General features: G+C 42.7%; 1 protein-coding gene across 16 annotated transcripts in view; it reads right to left on the bottom strand.

Moving 5' to 3' along the window:
• PAM (peptidylglycine alpha-amidating monooxygenase) overlaps nt 1–12,450 on the bottom strand; it is a 286,468-nt gene extending 274,018 nt beyond the window's left edge. For 15 of the 16 annotated variants that reach the window (XM_045034321.1, XM_023258812.2, XM_023258813.2 and 12 more), the window contains exon 1: nt 12,316–12,438. The gene's annotated coding sequence lies outside the window, so the exon portion shown is untranslated. Of the gene's footprint in view, nt 1–12,315 lie in introns of all 16 variants that reach the window. The other variant, XM_023258791.2, reaches the window with a different exon arrangement.
• Nucleotides 12,451–20,125: the final 7,675 nt, after the last annotated feature.

The raw sequence follows: 20,125 nt of genomic DNA, 5'->3' as shown, positions 1-20,125 counted from the left end.
GTGGGAGAAGGGCACAGAGAGAGACAGGCAAACAGAGAATCCCAAGTAGGCTCAGTACTCAGGGTAAAGTCTGATTTAGCACTCAATCTCACAGCCGTGAGATCATAACCTGAGCCAAAATCAAGAGTCAGATGCTTAACTGACTGAACCACCCAGGCACCCTGTGAGGAGTCATTGTTGTTGTTATTATTATTATTATTATTATTATTATATTATTTCATTTCAGAGATTAGGAAACTGAGGCATAGAGAAAATAAGTCATTTGTCTGAAGTCACAAACTGGTAAAAGTCAGACCTAGAGTCTGAACATAAGGCATTTTAACTCTCAAGTCCATCCTTTTCACTACCTCAAAACAAACAAACAAAAACTGTATTTTTCAAGTATAGAGAATTTACTCAATGAGACAACCAGTATCAATGAAGTTGATGATGCTCTGGAATGACTGCCCCAGAACCTAGTGATTAAGCACTCCTTGGGTCAAATATCTCTACTAGATGCTGAGATTACATGAAACACCAAATAGTCCCAAGTATAGCTTAAAGCTCATGTTTTCAGGAGAAAGAATATACACATTTAAAGTGGAACAATGAAAAACTGCCAAAACAAAAATAGCAAAAAAAAATTTAAATGACCAGAATCAAGATCTTTCCTGACTCCAGGAACAAATATACTTCTTTCAAATGTTTTCCCCACATGTCTCACTCCTCAACCCATGAAATTTTCTATCTAACATGTTCTCTCTTCAACATATTTTTGGTTGATGTTATCACTTCAGTCACTGTTTTGACCCTCTGGTGTTTATGTTTAGAAAGTAAAATATATGTCAAAAACTTTGCTTAAGAACAAGGAAAAATCAAATTTTGCAGATAGTGAAGACTAAGGTAGCAATAAATTTAATATCCTGTGATGACTTTATCCTTCTCATATGATTTTTCAATTTTTTTCTAGTTTCAGAAAGATGTTCTAGTAGATTTGGAAAATAACGATCAAAACATTTTTTTCTCCTGATGACATCTACTTGATTGCATACCAAGAGGAAATTTATTTCTACAGTAACAGTGAAATCTGAAATTCACTGCTTGCCTTTTTCTTTAAAAAATTTTTACAAAAAAGTATAAGCAGAAATAATCCATGGCTGTTTTTCCTTTAGCAAAAATCTCAACATAGCAATAACAGTGAAACAAATTAATTAAAGTGCAACAATTAAAACCTTTCTCTATCACATAATTATTTGGAATATAAGAGCTATGCTAAAAAAGTTCTGATTGACCAAAAATAGCCACTTTTGTGGTAAAGGTCAAGTATTCAATTTCTATTCACTAAATCTGAATGGCTTCCTACCATAGGCTTCTCAGATGTGATCTACATGCTAGACTATTAGAAAATAAAAAATGGTCAGACTTTTAAACAGGTCGGCCAGGTACACAGGAAAATACCACCACACCAGCTGCAGGTACCTTTCCTCAGGGCCCCTGTAACAAAGGCTGCCCTGAACACTAGAAGAAGAGGCCGTCTGAAGAGTAACACGAAAAATGGAACACCTTAATGCCAAATATGATAAAAACTCTTGCAAGAGAAGCACTTAAGCATTCTCCAACATCAACAGATAGAATCGTATTAAACTCTTCCCTGTGTATCAAAAATAAATAAATAAATAAATAAATAAAAGCAAACAAAAAAGAAACTGATGATAAAAACAAATATATGAGATTTTTAAGCCTAAGAGAAGAGTGAGTTTTTAATCAACCGAGGCTGAGCCATCTAATAACATAAAAACCACAGATCCTTCCAGACGTTTAGTGGAGAGTGGTTAGTCTGTGTCACAGGACCACATGTGGCCTTCCAAAGAGTCAAAGGAAGCATGCTTAGGCCAAAGAAGCAATTGAAGCAATAAAACTTTTCACACACAAGAGTCTACATAAAGATTATATGAATAAGTAGAAGAATTACTTATTTGTTTCCATTCACATCAGTACAATATCTGAATGTACTATTAAAAGAAAAGTATGGTTGTCCCTCTCTATTCTAATTTATACCAACTGGAAATTAACAGGACTTGCAGAATTCTTAAATGAGTATATACGTACGTTCAGAATTTCACATGGAACTTTGACCAGGTATTTCATTTATTTTGCCCTATGTCATACAGAAGATTAGCTCTTACATACCTAACCCATCACCTCTATCAATCATTCTAATACTACACAACTAATTCATGATATTTGTGGTTACCATTTCTTAATGTGTATTGAATCATGCAGATGTGAGTTGAATCACATCCCCTAAAAAAGATGTTAAAGTCTTATTCCAGTATCTGTGAATGTCATCTTATTTGGAAATAGGATCTTTGCAAGTGATCAAGTTAAGATGAGGACATTAGGGTGGGCTGTAATCCAATGACTGTGTCCTTATACAAAGGGGAAACTTGGACACAGTGACACAGAGGAATGGTGATGTGAAGACACCAAGAGAATTGCATCTGCAGGCAAAGGAATGCCAGGGGCTCCTGGAAACTAAGAGAGAGGAATGGAAGAGATGCCCCCTCACAGCCCTCAGAGGGAACCCACCCTGACCATACACTAAGCTCAGAGCCTCCAGAACCATGAGACAATATGTTTCTGTTGTGCTAAGCCACCCAGTTTCTGGTGTTTTGTTATAGCAGCCCCAGGAAACTATTACACAGGACATGGACTTGCATGTCCCAAGCTTGCGTAGTGAGGCTAGAAGCTCAAGAAGCCTCAAAGAATTCCGGCAGCACACGAGATTCCACACTAGGAATTGGTGTGAAAAACTGGCAATTTAGATGAGGAAATGAAATATGCCCATCTACAGTATTTATTTTAATTTTTTTTAACGTTTTATTTATTTTTGAGACAGAGAGAGACAGAGCATGAACGGGGGAGGGGCAGAGAGAGAGGGAGACACAGAATCAGAAGCAGGCTGCAGGCTCTGAGCCATCAGCCCAGAGCCTGACGCGGGGCTCGAACTCACGGACCGCGAGATTGTGACCTGAGCTGAAGTCGGCCACTTAGCCGACTGAGCCACCCAGGCGCCCCCCAACTACAGTATTTAAAATAATGACTTACATTTGTTTAAAACATGTTTCCTGTGTTTTACTTCATTTACTTCTCACAACCACACTGTGAATGAAATAGGGGAGGATTATCATCTTCATCTTACTGACAAGGAACCTGAACCTCAAAGGGTTGCATGCGTTGGTCAAAGTCGCATATGCATATGGCAGAGCTAGTATTGGTGCCCAGTCTTTTCTAGGAAGAATAGAATCATAAATATTTTAACTTGAAACAACAGTAGCACTTTAAAGTGGTGCCTCTTCCAATGACTCAAGGAACAAAGGAAAAAAATAGTATCCTACAGACTGACTAGGCTGAGGTGCTCAGTGATCCAAATAAAATGGGTAATTTAGAAGAAACTGGTAGAAAAAGTAACTGGTAACTTACGAACCTGGCCTTGAAGGAAGAGCTGGAAACAGACTAACAAAAAGGAAAGAGGCACCATAGTGAATAAATGTAACATCAAGGAGAAAGATAACAAATTATGGGTAAGGCCGAAACAAACTTCGGGCCCTTCAAATGACTAAATGGAGAAGTCCAGAGAAGGATATAATGGAAAATGGGGTTAAAATTTTAAAAAAGGGGTCCTTCCATTGAGCCGATCAAAGGGTTATCATTGACATGATGGACAAGCAGTTACCAATGCCTGACTTTCAGCGGGTGTGTGATGTGATAAAGGAAACTGTCCCAGTAGCAGTGTTAACAACAGTTTAATGGCAGAGCAAAGTGGGATTGTGACTGGTACAGCGTGTGGCTTTGAAAGAGTGGTCATGACTACACAGAGTATAATGAATCTCTCTAGATGCTCGAAGTTTCAGCTTCGAGCAAGACATCCTTGAGAGCTTACATATTTCTAGACAAACTGGCCTTCTTGGTTTTTTTTTGAGTGTGTGGGGGGGTTCTTGTTTCAGCCTCAAGACCTTGTACTAGCTGCTCCCTCCGCTTGGTAGAGGATTTTTGCATGGTTAGCTCCCGCACTTTATTTGGGTCTTTGTTCAAAAGACCCACCTCTTCAGAAAGATCGTTCTTGACTACTCTTTACAAGAAGACTCTCCCCTTGTCATTCTCCATTCCCTTACATGGCTTCATTTGTCTTTATAAGACTTGTTATTACCTCAAATTATATTTATTTTTAAATTATTGACTAGCCATTACTCTCGTCAGTACATAAACTCCACAAGTACAGGGATCTTGCTTGTCTTATTCACAGCTGTATCTCCAGAGCCTGGCACAAATCTTGGCATAAAGCAGGGACTCATAAATATTTGCTGACTGAATGAAAGAATCTTATTCCCAAATACGGCTGATGTTATCCTCTAAAACACTTTTTAATCCATCTTTACCACCACTCCACAGCATACAAACAGGTGTAATGCACATGGTCATTTCTACTTGGAATGCAGCAGCCATCCATCTCCTCCCCATGAACAACCACCTTCACAGGGCCTTTGCACAAACTTCTGTCTGCTGTCAGGACCATTCTTCTCCCCACCCTCTCTCAAATTCTCCACCTCATTTTTCAGGTATTAATCGAGTGTTACTTACTCGGGTTCCTGTTACACAAGCCCATAACACCTTATTGTTCTATTCAGAGCATTTAACTCTGTACATTCATGTAATTTTTGTTGCTGTGGGTATTTTTAAATTAATGATTGTCTTCATCTTGGACTCTTCACTCCATGACAGCACAGATCATGAATAATTTGCTCCCTATCGAATCTCTAGGGTCAAGAACAGTGCCTAGTACATGACTGGCACCGAATAAATATTTGTTGAATAAGTGAAAGAAGGCCCCTTGGTAGGAACCAAAGAGCTAGAAGCCAGTATCAAATACATATGTAAAAACTTTCCACAAACACTGAAGAAGAGCTGAAGACAAAGATACTAGTGAAAACATATAATATGATAACAAGCTGGCACTAAAACAGGAGGAGCAAGGGGAAGCCGAGGGCAATACAAACTTTGAAACAACACTGACTACAGACTGGAAAACAATGGGACGAAGGGAGTTTGTTACATTAAGAACTAGACAAGAACCAGTCCAAACAATTTGCTAAAACTACATAGTTATGACTTAGGTAATGACAGTAACTAGGTGAAAGGTTACATCTACATATCCTATTAAGGACTCCTTGACTCATCAGTCTCTCTGGAAACAATTGTCTCTGCAAAGAAACTATTCAAACTTTCCTTCTTGGCATTTGCTCTTATAAAAATTCTCAAAAAAGTCCTCAGTCCCCGGAAAATGTTTTAAAGACATTTCACTGTGGTCAATTAGGCATAGAGCAATAGCTAAGTGAGGCAAGGTCCATGGAGGAAATGGCATATAATAGAAAGAACCCACTTTGCTACTGATTAAAGCCACTCATGTATGACTTGAGGAAATGTACACACTGAAAATTTTTGAACACCACAGGAAATCAGGGGTTAAAGGACAAAGCCTGATTTGTAACCCTCAACTGTTGTTGTTTTTATCACCTAATGCTGAATCCATGTAATTCTAAATTCTGAGGGAAAAGGGAGAACTTGCTGGTTTTTCTTTATTTCAGGCTTCTTCTAATTTTTTTTTTTTAACGTTTATTTTTGAGACAGGGAGAGGCACAGCATGAATGGGGGAGGGTCACAGAGAGAGGGAGACACAGAATCTGAAACAGGCTCCAGGCTCTGAGCTGTCAGCACAGAGCCCGACACGGGGCTCGAACCCACGGACCGTGAGATCATGACCTGAGCTGAAGTCGGATGCTTAACCGACCGAGCCACCCAGGCACCCCTCAGGCTTCTTTTAAAATAAGAGGTAACGTGGACGTGAATGCAAAGCAACCTAGTACCATCTCCTTTCATTTGAGCCCATCAGTGACTCATGCAATCAACAGCCAAGTCTCCTGGGTTTGTTTCTGAGAAGGGCACAACAGTTTCAACCACATACTCCAGTTTTACAAAGATGATTTACCACACCCTGCCTGCGAAAGGACAGCATGAAACTGCTGAGAATTCTGATCTTCAGAAATACAACAGACAATGATTACTTCCAATTTCATGCTGTTGATATGAAGAGAAAGGAGACACAAGGAAATGCAAGCCTGAAGTGTGCTAACAAAACTGTGGCAAACAAAACAGAAAGGGAAAAACGAAAGCATGCTAAAAAACTGACGGTGTGAGATTTAGGCTGGGAGGGGCGGGAAGAATACAGGGAAGATCACAAACCTTTTCCACCCCTCCAGAACTAAGATTTCAAAATTCACACACACACAAAAAGACATGGAGCAAAGTAACACTGAAACACAAAATGGAGTAAAAGCTCACTAATTGAGAAATTTATGCAGGGGACTCTACATTGGTACAAACCCTAACAGCACATGATCCAGCTTTCCCCAAATCTATTAAAACCTGAAGAGTATCTGTGAAAATAAGGGCTTGTCTATGCATTTAGCAGGGTAAACAAGAGCTCTATGTGTAGCTTATACAAATTTTCTTTAACACAGAAGCCCTCCAGTTAGTTACATGCAAACAATCATCCAATCATCTTGCGACTTCAAAATTAACCTGTCTCTTTTATAAAAGTCTTCTGTGAAAGAGTTCTAAAAGACAGCCATAGCGTACTCTGGGTTATGCATGTAAGAACTTGTGAACAATAAATGCAATTTTTAAAATATTCTAAAACTCAAATTTTTAAAACTTTGGATTTGTCTTCACGTACGAACCATTTTATTACACTAGAAATATGTACAAGCAAATTTCTTCTGCCACACGTAAATGAAATTCCCCAAATCTGAAATTTTTTATAGGGCATTTCTAGCCAGGGAAATAGCAGGTGGGTAATATGATTCTTCCCTAAGGGCCTCCGCCTCCATTTTTTTTAAATTTCAACCACTGTCCTTTGTTTTGCTTATGCTGTACCTACATGACTGCAGTCAATTTCACAGTCAATGCAGGTAAAAAACTGTCCTCTGAGGCCGCCACTGCTGTTGCCTGGGCCTACAGAATGACAGAAAGAATGATAGAAATAATGTTGTGCTTCTCCTTCCCGGGACTTGTGGTCCATGACCTCCTCAAAATGAACTGCCCTCCTGCCACATCCCCCCCCCCCGCCCCGACAGAGAGGGGATCTGCTGTTTTTATCATTTCCTGGCATTTTCTCCCACCCACGCGGTGTCACTGAAAGTTGTGCTGTAAAGTACTACTTTTTTTTTCTCCTGTTTGAATCTAGTTTGCTCTGTCCTCCAGGCTGTCCCTTTAAACTCCCTGAATCAGAGCCACTGGGAATCTTGTTCCTTTCCTCCATCCTCTATATGAATTCAGATGGCACAGCTGGAGGGCAGAAGGAGCAGCCTGGGTGCTGGTGGACTGGCAGTGTTCCAGAACCTCCTTGCGAATGCGCACCTCTTATCCTTTCACAGTAAACATGCCTAGTAGATGAAACTGAAGACAGTGTGCAGAAGTTCAAGCTCCTTTGGGCACAGATCCTATCTCCACATGATACTGAGGAATGCCATATACATGGAGAATTTCTGTTGCCACATGGCCCTCGTCTGTCCAGTCTCCAAACTGACACTTTAGGTAATTTTCTGCTTTTATTTTCCCAAGAGGCCTGAACCAAATACTATATTGATTATTCAAACTGAAATATTTCCTTTGTATAAAGGAACTCCTATGAGCCTAACATGAAAACAAGTTATCATTTTTAGGCTGTCGAAATCAACAACTCATCTCAACTCACCCAAGAACACACAAAAAAATCTGAAGCTTTAAACCAGCAATCCCTGGTAGAACTTCCTGCAGTGATGGAAATGTTCTGTATCTGCTCTTCCTACAACAGTAGCCACTAGCCACATGTGGCTATTAAACACTTAAAATGTGGCCAGTGTGATAGAGAAATTAACATTTTTTTTTAATTAACTAAAATTTAAATTTAAGCAATGTAGCTAGTGGCTTTAAAGAACTGTAAAGGATCTTAGATTTTACCCAATTGGCAAGCTAACAAATAAGCATGTCACAGCTTTAGAGACGCTGGGAGAAGACAGGAGATTGCTAAGTATGAGACAAAGGACCACACTACTCACGGAAACAGCAATAGCAAGGGTATTAATACAGTTGTGCCAGCTCTTTGAAACCCAGTTCCCAAGTATGATGCAAACAGGGCAAGTGATACCTAATGATTGCATTGCAGAAGGGGGACCCTGAGCTTAGAGTACCCAAATCTCTTACACTAGACAGTCAGCTCTTCTTAAAAATCCAGGGCCTCTGGGACTCCTGGGTGGCTCAGTTGGTTAAGTGTCCGACTTTGGCTCAGGACATGATCTCACAATATGTGAGTTTGAGCCCCGCATCGGGCTCTGTGCTGACAGCTCAGAGCCTGGAGTCTGCTTCAGATTCTGTGTCTCCTTCTCTCTCTGCCCCTCCTCTGCTCATGCTTTGTCTCTCTCTCTCTCTCTCTCTCTCTCTCTCTCTCTCTCTCTCTCTCTCTCTCAAAAGTAAACACTAAAAACAATTTTTTTAAAAACAACAACAACAACCAGGGCATCTGGCCATACAAGGCCTGCATCCCAACCTGACAACACTTGGCTGGAGTTGAGTATCACTGTTTCTTTTGAACAAAGCCTGGGTTCTGCAGGTGCCACACCTCTCCTTCCCACTCTCATTCATTTATTCTTTTACATTATCTACCTGACTTCCATTCTAACGCATCATGCTCTGTTTGTTCCCCTTGGTCTGGGACATTCCTCAATCCCCAACTTCTGCAGTTGCTAATTATCATTAATTCTTCAGGTTTTAGTGTATTCACAGTAAGCTTTCCCTACCCACCACCAGCCCCAGGTACAATGAGGTGATGCACTGGAGGACACTCTCTCACCAGGCCCCCACCATCCCATCTCCTGTGGTTCTCTGCATTACCCCTATCATGGCACGAATCACATGAGATTATAATTTTCTGTTTACAAGTCCAGATCCCTCCCCAGACTCTTAAGGTCATAAAAGAGTGACTACGACTATCTTCTATGCCACTGTATGCCAGTGCCTAGGAAAAAGTCCAACACACAGTAGGAGCTCAATAAACATTGCTGACTAAATAAACAAACATTAGCTGAAGAATGACCAATTCAAAATATTGGGGAAGGGGGTGACGTATAGTTTTGTTTTTGCTTTTATTTTTTAAATGTTAAACAACAATTTAATTTTATTTATTTTTAAATTTTGAAACATCATCCCCTGCCCCAAGAAACTAAAATAACTACTTTAGTAGAGAAGTAGGTTTTGTACTAAATAAAGGCAATGTGCTAAGCGCATTTCATCCTAATAACAGTCCTTTGAGCCAGGTACTTCCATTATCCCCGTTTTGGAGATGAGGAAACTGAGGACTTGGGAGGTTAAGTAACTTACCCATTATTACATGACTACTAAATGGCAGGGCAGGATTCAAACCCAGGCCCACGAGAACCCAAATCCAAAAGTTTTAACCATATACAATTTACAAACATGAGATTGTTAATATACCCTAGATGATAAAAGACCACCCAGGGTTAAGAAAGGAAGGAAGAAAGAAAGAAAGAAAGCCACAGAACTATTACTCAAGCAATATGAATTATAGATCTACTCTTGCCGCCACTAACTAGCTGTTCAACCCTGGGTAAAATGAAGGTCTTATTCTCTACACAAGTACAGTAAATGACAGGAGATAAAGATGACCAAAACTCCTCCAAGGAGACTTGAGAGAACATAATACCAACAACTTTATTCAGAGACTTTTTTTGTAAAGCTATGTGTGTGTAGTTTTAACAATTAGCTTTTACTAGTTAAAGGAGTTAAAAGGGGTAAATAAAGTTCTTACATAAGAAGCTTCCTGGCTGAAGACTCATGACTATTTACCAAACCGCACAGTTTCCAGAGCAGTGACAGGATCTTTAATCTCAAAATGATAAAAAAAAAAAAAAAAAAAAAAAAAAAAAAAAAAAAAAAGGTGCTAAGCAAAAAGGCCAAGTGTAAAGTTAACTTCATCTCCCTCAGGATGCCCTTCAAGGTGGCTTGCCTCACTGACAAGAACCAGAGATGTCACTGATGTTGCACCAAATACAACACAGCCTGGTCAATCTTTTCCAGACGGAATTCTTGCCCATCCTTTGTGCCAAGCTAAATTCTTTTAAAATAGGAAAAACAAAAACAAAACAAACAAAAACACACAACCTCTGAGAATCTTGTAACTGTTTCAGTCAAATTTCCAGAGTCAATCCAGGGCCCATAGGCCTTTAAGTGTTCAAGTTTCAATTTATTAAAAATATTACATTCAATCTCTGTACTTTTTCTAGCCATTATAATTTCCTTTCTCAAAGAGCTGAGAAAAAAACATATATGGGCACCATAAATTGACTTGACTAAAGAGAGCTGAATTAGAATTGAACTTTCTATAGCTTTTAACATTTGATTACCATATCATATATGCATGGATACTTTTTCTGAGTTTTCATTCTAAAAATACAGAATTTATTTTATTACAAAGAATGCCTCCCATTTGGTGAAATAACATTTGAAATTTCACTTCAGAAAACAGTGGCTTAGGTAAACTTTTTATTTCAACCTATTAAGTAGATTCACCAAATTAATTATCTTAAAGGGCCTTCAATAATGTATTCTTGATATCATTCTACTTGCTGTATGTAGTATTAGGATATATTCGATGTTCATATAAAAATAGGAAGTAAAAATATTATTCTCTAATTTAGACTGGAAGCCTCTTGAGGACAAGGAATATATTGTATATTTGTCTTTTTAAGCACCTATCACCATGTATTGTACAATACAGGAACTTAGGAAATGTCTACAAAATCAGGAATTCATGGATGGTGGGACTCAGCCATTTAATATCAAGTCTAAAGCTGACTTTCTTAGGCCATTTACTTGCTTTCTTCATACAGTAATTAGAATGGTGCTAACCATGCTTCTTGTGCCTATGATTTTAAACTGAAAAGTTGCCAACGATAGAGTATCTATCGTTTCTTTGAGCTAAATGGCTAAACTTACCTACTAAAATAAAGGTCTACTTCCTGAATTTTTAGCAAATTTAAATTTCAGTACAGATGGAAAAGAGATTGTAAAGGTTGACAAACATCGGAAGCACACACAATTCTCGTTTACAAAGAACGAGGCCAGTAACGATCTTCCGCTGTTTGAATTCCTATGGCCATAGAAATATATGTAAGGTCCCTAGCTTGGTACTTTGGGTTCGGTGGGGAAGAAACGATTTCAACCCTGAACACTCCTGACCCGATCCGGAAACACGAGCCTTTTATCCCAGAAGAGCTACACGCCCAACCACCTAGAGACATAATTACATCTCAGCAGAAGCACCTGAACTCCAATGATTAGAACACAGGACCCGCCATCCAGCAGCTTCCCGAGAGACGGGCGACAAGGCTCGAAGTCGAGGAACACCCCTAAGTCATCCCACTGGACCTTCACAACGACCCTCCGCGGTGGGCAGAGGAGACGCACGTTTCGCAAACACCAACCCAGTGCCGAGGGGTCGAGTCCCAAGGCCACGCAAACAGGAGGATGACCGAGACCCGACTGAAATCCCGACTGAGCGCCAAGTGGCGGCTATTTCCATCCCGCCTCTGCGATCACCCTTGGCGGGCGCACTAGTCTGGCCGGCAGAACGGCGGGAAGGAGGGCAGAGCTGGGCAAGGACGCGACGGGCGAGAGCGAATTTCCACCGCTTCCCGGCACTTCCCCGCCGGTTCTCAAGCCCCCCAGGTCGCTCCCCAGCTCCAGCCCCTCTCCCCGCGCGGCGCACCCCGCTTCCCCCCAAACTAGTCTCAGGGGCAAGCCAGGAACCAGGGAGGCTTTCTCACCGGCACCGAGAGTTCCCGAAGTTGGGGGCAGAAAGAACGAATTAATGCGTACGAATTAATGGGTGCAAGAAGTGCGAAGGTGAGAGAGCCAGGAGGGGGTGACCCCTCTCGAAGCGGCCGAGGCCGAGGCGGCGGGGCGGGGCGGCCAGGGAGAGACCAGGGGAGCGCGAGGAAGGCTCAGTCCCGGCGACCCTCCCCGGCCGAGGCGCTGGCTTCCCCGGGACCCGCAGCCGAGGAGGAAATCAACAACCGCGTCGGGCGCCGAGGGGGCAGTGTCGGCGCCCCGGCCCCAGCATCTGCCTAACTTCCGAGCCCCCTCGGCGCTCCCACCCCAGCCTCGCCCGGCCCGCCCCACGGCGGTGGCGGTGGCGGCGGCGGCGGCGGCGGCGGCACCAACCTGCGCGGCCGTGGGCACAGTCCGGGACGGAAGCCAGAGCCTGCCGGCGGCGAAGCGACGGGCGCGGCGGGCGGAGTTAGTTGGGAGGCTCCGGCTCCCTGGGCGGGGACAGCCTAAGCACGCGGCGGCCGCGGTGGCGGGGGCTCCTTCCTCCTGGCGCGCGCGGGGCCCAGCCCGGTCCGCCGCTCGCCCTCCCCTCCCGGGGACAGCTCGCAGTCCCTCCCCCGGGGCGGCTCCGCGGTTCCCGGCCGCCCCCGGGCCCGCCTGCGCTCCGCCCCTGCCCCCTCGGGCGGGGGGCCGCGGGGGCTGGGAACGAGGTCCCCGCAGAGTCACCTCCTGGTCGCGCGCAGCTTGCCGGGGTTTCCCTGCGGGGATCGCTCGTCCTGGGTGTTTGCACTTACGTGAGGGCAGGAGGTGGGCAAGAGCTGGGGCTCGTTCTTGAGCCTGGGCAGGGGGTGAAGGGCGGGCCTGAAAGTCTCCTTTTGCTCCGCCCGAGTCCCGTGTCCCTTAAAAGCAGCCCTGCGAGGTGGCCACGCCGGCTGCCCGGAAAGAGGCCGAGGAAAATGTCCGACTCTCCCTCCGCCCAGCGAGGGGCTGGGAGGACATTTCCCGAGGGAACCGAGGACCCCTCCCCACCCCCTCCCCCCCCATCCCCCCCACCCCCCTCGCTCCTGCCTGGGGCTGGGAACTCTGGCACAGAGAGGGTAGCCAACTAGCAGACCGGGCACCGGGGGTTGAACCTGCGGAGAAGGTGCGGTTTCTAGTCACACACACACCCTAACCCCGTCCCTGAGTTCAGGTTCCTCGCTCATGTCTTCGCAGCCCTTTCCTGCCCGCACCCCAGGCCTAGGGGCACCCCCTTTCCTAGCCTGGCTTCCACTTAGGTCTGCACGTCCTCCGCCCCGCCCAAATCTTAATCCTGCAGCGCGCCCAGCGCGCACTCTCTTGACCACTTCTCCCCTAAAGTGCGGGCGGGCAAGGAACTAAGGAGCCAACTCCCTCCGGGCCTCACCTCAAAGCAGGAGGAAACAGGGTGCCGAGGATCCGGGTAGTTTCGGCGGGAAGGTTCTGTACCCATGAGGTGACATGCTGAGCGTTACTGATCCCACAGACAAATTAATACGCGTACAATTCGAGGGCCGTGTCTGCCACTTTCTGTATCCCATTACAGGTGAGCTCTTGGGTACATGCGCCGTGCTTTTTCCCTCCCCAGCGCCAGCCGTTTCTCATCTCCCTAAATCCCGCTCTGTCTTCTCCCAGCCTCTCCCATTCCAGCTGGTTCTTCAAATAGCAGATCCTCCTGGGGTCTTGGGGGGGAGGGGCGGGGAGAGTTGGGGGATTGGGGAGCGAAGAGCAAACTGGGAGGAGAAACGGTGAAGAGGAAGAAAAATAAGCCGGTGGACTGAGGGCAGGGAAGGAAAATGCAAACCGAATGAAAACTCAGGAGATAGGCTGTAAGGCAGAAAGCAAAGCCCTCCAGCCATAGGGCAACTCCAAGAAAGAAAATCCATTTCTCCCTTGGGAAAGCATCAATGCTTGCAGTAGACAGATTGGAAAATTTGGACCATCTCCAACAGAATTCCCAGAGAGCAGTGGAGTCACGGATAAACTTCAGGACCTAGAGCATGCCTTCACCAGCTCCACTTCCCTCCTAAATTCCTGGGAAGTCTGATAACCCCTCTAGCTCTTGGCCAAAGATGAGTAATTCATCCTGGGAAGTGATGGGTCATTGAGGAGATACAAGGAAACAGCTGGGTCAGGTTTACAGCTGGCCTGGCTGTTCTTCTGCCTTAGGCATCCTCTAACTCACTTATCCCTCCCTCCTGGCCTGGGTTATTTACTGAAACAAACACTTGGAACCCTCCCTTGAACTAAGAAGTCTCTTTTGATGAGAAAAGAAGTGGGGAGGGATGAAAGTCCTAAGACTATGGTGGTTGTTATTTTTAAGTTCAATTCGGTGTATTTTTATGTCGAGATAATTTTCCTTTCCAAGATAAGAGAATGGCTGGGACAGCGCTTTCTATTTTACCTGATGGCAACCCTCTCTCACAGTCTCGAGAGGGTGGGCACAGCCACAGCTTCACCTGCCCTGGCACAGAGCCAGTCTGCCTGAGGAAGTCCCCCCCAAGCTCAGAAGTCAGACATCACAGCCTCAGAACGTTCCAGTCTGTGTGCAGTCCAGCCACCGAGCACACACAAGCTTAGCACCAACTTATGGAAGAGAGCCAACCACCCCCACTTTGTAGGTGAGAAGATTCTTTTCTCCTGGCCTCAGGGCTCCACCTCCCCTGAGCTTTGCCCTGTAGAAGTGCCATTACAGAACCATCCCTGGTGTCCCACTGTTACTATTGTAAAGGCTACCTCAGTTTCAACTATGAAATCTCCTTTCTTCATTTCTGCTAGTGCACAAAAGGCTAAGCCATTAAAAGTCCCAGAGGCTAGAAGGGACCTGCCCTAATAAGAAGTTTCTTCCTCTCTTCTCATTAAAAGAAAAACCATCTCTGAAATGGAGTCTTATTAAACTTGCATCGTTTCTGAATATGGTAATCCCTCTATACCTATTAGTTATTTTGATCTTATATATATATGGTACAATCCTATGGCAAAAAGTGTCCAGCCAGCTGATGGGGATAAAGGGTCCAGTTTTTTTTCCCTAGGAAAATTCTTGTAGCCAAAAAGAATGGGAGAGTTTATTTACAGGAAGGAGAATTGGTCTCAGGAAGTATTACAAAGTACACTGAGATGGGCATGTCCTCCTTAAACCTCTCCTGCTTCGATTTGCCTTCGCAGCAGCCTCATCCACCCAATATTGCCAGTTCTCCAAGCCAATCCACCTCACAGAAAAGTGTTAGGGACTTCAGATGCTGTTGCCTACCAGTGTTTGTCGTGGGAAAGAGTGACATTTTGAGCAGAAGTGACAGAATAAAAGGAGATCCATGGAAAATCTTTCCTGTACTCTTTTAGATCTTTCTGGTAGTCATTTCATTGTAAAGACAGGTCCAATGGACAGAAGTTATCCTGGACGGTTGGTGAATGTGCAGGCCTACGGGCTTCTCTGAAAAGAAAGAAAACTGCATCCTTCTACATTCTGCAGCTCTTCCAATAAGATCTAAGAGCACCCAACCTTGATTGAGAACAGAGGGTTATATTCAGTAGTAGAATAAGCTTCAAATTGGTTATATCAAACAGTCAAATTTGCTTATGCATATACAGAATGGCAAGAGAAAATATTAATTTCAATTTACAAGTCATCAAAAAGCACCTTGTGGACCACATAAAGAATAGAGCCATGTTAAAGTAATATATGTGTGTTCTTTCACAAATAAATTTTCCTCTGAAATACAGACATCTGTCATGGAGTCAATTATCTTGCACAGCATGTGCTATAAAAGCACATAAAAGAAATAATATACTACATTGCTTATTTGAAAGTGATCAGGAATATGCAGCTTCATGCTGGCATGTCTTTAATTTCATGGTGTTAAGAAAAAACTATAGGAGTATGAAATAGCAAACCCTTTCCTACTGGAGTACTAATTCAATTATGTACCATGATATATGTAGGAGGGAAAATTTTCTTCATAAACTGGCAGAAACACTATGGAGCTATTTTCTTGTCTTCCTCTACTAACCCCTGTAGAGAGAATGTGAACATGAAGTTTCCTTTGAAAACAAAGGAATCACCACACTCTGATCAGCTCCAGGGGTGTGCAGAAGAACAAGGCTGGAAATGGCATTCTAAGGACATAAATTATCATTTAAATGAGGCTTGATTCTTATGAAATTTATGCATCAAATAGACCTCAAGATTTGAAAAGTGCAATAAGAGATAGTTAGGCCAAGTCAAACTTCCTTGATGTAATGCAAATATAAAACCTTTTTCTCTTTTTCTTTTCTCAGGCAAACTCCCATTCTCCCCTCTTTCACTGCATGATGCACACATAAATAAAATACCAAAATATTTTTCAGAAATCCCTGCCAGGTTAAGTACACAGAGCCTTCTTGAATACCCATATTACTTGTGACACTTTAAAATAGATTTTAAAAAAAATTCTTAAGAGGAATATCTTAATAGCTTCCCAGAGAGTAGAATGTATTATCATTGCAGTACAAAGGGCATCATTCATTTCTAATCCTTGGCTCAACAGGTGTTCTCTGCCCAGACTGTGGTTGACACTTAGAAGGCCTAATTATGATTCATATATCCCACGTTCCCCAGGAACTGGTACCTCTAATTTCATAGAATCCCCTTATTTGGGGAGGAAAATACATTTCAGTCTTATTGGCTAGACATAGTGATTCTCAATCCTGACTGCATATTAAAATTATCTGGGGAGCTTTAAAAATCCTGATGTCTCAAGCCTGCCTCAACCAAATAATCAAGACTCCATGGGGGGTAGAGCCCGAGGATAGGTATTCCTTTAATTCCCTAGGTGGTTTTTATTTGCACTCAGGGCAGCCACTGGCAGCATGTGAACACGTAGCAAATAAAAATAAAGCTATTCTTTTTTTTTTTTTTAATTTTTTTTTCCACGTTTTTTTATTTATTTTTGGGACAGAGAGAGACAGAGCATGAACGGGGGAAGGGCAGAGAGAGAGGGAGACACAGAATGGGAAACAGGCTCCAGGCTCTGAGCCATCAGCCCAGAGCCCGACGCGGGGCTCGAACTCACGGACCGCGAGATCGTGACCTGGCTGAAGTCGGAGGCTTAACCGACTGCGCCACCCAGGCGCCCCAAAGCTATTCTTTTTTAATATACTATTTAATACGAACTGACCTACCAATTGGGTGCACTTTTTTACTTTTTTTTTTTTTTTTTAAATCACGAAAGTTGTTAATTTGGTTTGACAAGGTAAGTTTTCCTTACCAAATTATGTTCTCTCTACCTAACTTTTTGGCTAAGATAGCGAGGCTAGCTCACAATGAAAGTGCATCACATACCCTGGTTTTGGTGATTTGTAACTGGAATCAAAGCCATGGATCACTGTTGGAAAATAGACTTGCGGAAAACCGAATCTTGTAAGTCTTAAATTCCCACAAGTAATCTCCTTGAGCTATTAAACCATTATCCAATTTAGCCTTTAAAAAACGGATACATGCTATAATTAATTATTTCTATAAAGTCCAAGGTTTAGAAACAAAATCATTACGAGAACAACCAGGATCATCAGTTTTATGTAGATTCAGCATTAATGAAGAAAGAAATATTTGATTCTGAAAACGGAGTGTCAAAATGCTTCTGGCAATTTCACGTAAGTAGTTAATATTTTGAATATGCTTATGGAATGAAAATAATCTAACCTGAAAGAGAATACCTGATAGGTTTTATATACAATATCGTATTTAAGCCATAAAAGCTCTCTTCATACAATTTAGCATGCTTGGATAAGAGACAGCAAGGTGGGAAAAGGGGATATAAGAAAGAAATCAGTTGATAGAAAATTGATATATTGGAGAAGGTGAATGAGTTAATAGTGTTTCGGCAGTAGAGATTACAAGGTCAAGTTAAATCTGAGTTGCTACTGCTTTCCTTCATTACCTTATCTGGAGTGACTACTAGCAGTTTATAAAGGTGGTATGGCAGAGATGAAGGCTAGAATAGCCACTGAGTCACTAGAAATTTCTGCAAATCAATGACTCCAACAATGCTCCATGAGCTTAGATTTTTTTAAATAAGAAATTCAGTTAATTTATCACCAAATGGACTTACTTGATTTGCTGATAGAAAGTGGTAATCCCCCATATTTTTCAAGTAGAAAATATACAAATGGTTATTAGTACATGTAAAGGAAATTAGAAGGACTGATAGATTCTTTGAAATTATTTGCGTATGTGACCTCAATTTTGTTGAATTAAAAAAAAAATTTTTTTTTCAACGTTTATTTATTTTTGGGGGGACAGAGAGAGACAGAGCATGAACGGGGGAGGGGCAGAGAGAGAGGGAGACACAGAATCGGAAGCAGGCTCCAGGCTCTGAGCCATCAGCCCAGAGCCCGACGCGGGGCTCGAACTCACGGTCGGCGAGATCGTGACCCGGCTGAAGTCGGACGCTTAACCGACTGCGCCACCCAGGCGCCCCTGTTGAATTTTTTAAAAAGGTTTATACTTTTCCGGACTTTCCAAAATAACATGTAATACATTTATTGTTAAAAAGTGACCAATGTTATTTTCAAAAGGCATAATCTACATCCTTTGTCATAGCATCCTGTTTCTTTTCAGTGACTTTAAAACTGAAAATGAAGTAAATTTGCTTCACAGTTTTCTTTCTCATATTTGTATTTTCTTTTCATTTTACACCTGTAAATTTGCCTCTCTATTTTAGGTTCTTAGTGGGATGGCAATGGAGATTTGTTTTCAACAACAACAACAACAACAACAACAACAACAACAACAAAATCCTGGATATGTAAAGAATGACAAAATTTCCAGTCCTATTTAGCAGCAAGAGAACCACATATGGGTGTTACTTTTTTTTGTTTTTATCATGAACCAAAAAAAGCTTTTCAAAATAGCATACAGGAGGTCAGAATACCTGATTCTCCTTATTGTGCATTTATTGCTGATGAGTTGTGTCACATGCACGTCACTTCATCTCTCTGTCCTTTTTCCAGTACATAGTGAGAGGTTGGCCTAAACTTCAAGTTTCTTCAAAAATAACATAAGATTATTTTATGGAAAAAGAAAAAAAAGCAAAAGTTCACTCAAGGAAGTGCTTTGGGATTAGTCCCCTATATTTCTGAAATATTGATGGCTACAAAAAACAAGTACATATTTTTAAATGCCTGCTTTTTCTTGAGGCTTGGGCAAGCAGGCACTCTGCTCCTGCCCTTTGTGGAAGGGTTTTCTGTTGGGAGGAGGCATTAGTGGGTATTTTTACTCTCCTGAGATCAAGGCCTGACTCTTCTCAGGAAAGGACACCCGAGACACTGAATGCCTGAATACCTGAAGCACGTATAGAGGGATTGGTCACAGTCTACTCTGGTCATTGGCAGCCACTTTGGTCCCAGAAGCAAAGCAGTCAACAGCAGATGGTCGGTAGCAAGATGGTTGTATAGGGATACAGATAATGGATTCAATGATAAGTTTCCCTGTCTGCAGTCCATCCATTTTCTCATCTCACCATGCTGACTTTGCTGAGTTTTGGAGAATGAAGGGAAAGATATGGGTTAATGCTTAGGGAAGCTCTATGAGAGACATCTGTAACAGCTGCAGGAGAGGGAAATGATGGTGTTGTGACCTTCAGAGCAGCCCAGGGTAACGGTGCCTGATGGTGAAACACTTATGACCCTTAAGTTGTCTGGGATGGGAAATATAGTAAAAGGCAGCCCTTCCTATCAGTCCAGCTAGGTGGAGGACTGGTTAACTGTTTGAATATTAAAAAGAAGGCATCTGAGGATGGGATTATTGACAGCATTTGGGTCACATGAGATCTCTTATTTGTTGAAGGCTTACTATGTGTCAGGCACTGCGCTGTGCTCCTCACCTGTGGCATCTTTCTGTCTTCCCAGGAAAAAAAAATAGAAAAATGTGCTGAAGCAAATGATAGTTCTTATCCTTTGTTACCATGGCTGCACTATTAACCACCACTCCATGGCCACACATTAATAATTATGTGGCTTTGGTTTTCATTTTATAATTTAAAAAAAAATCCAATGTGGTAGGCAGAATAATGGCTTCCAGAGATGTCCACATCCTGATCCCTGGAGCCTGTGACCATGTTACTTTACATGGCAAGAGACTTTGCAGATATGACTAAGACAGGGAGATTTTCCTGGAGTATCTGGGTTGGCCCAGTCCAATCACATGAGT

Source organism: Felis catus, chromosome A1 (assembly GCF_018350175.1).
Source record: "Felis catus isolate Fca126 chromosome A1, F.catus_Fca126_mat1.0, whole genome shotgun sequence".
In the NCBI taxonomy this organism is placed as follows: Eukaryota; Metazoa; Chordata; class Mammalia; order Carnivora; family Felidae; genus Felis; species Felis catus.
Note: the sequence above shows the minus strand (reverse complement) of the source record. Positions and strands in the feature narration are given on the sequence as shown.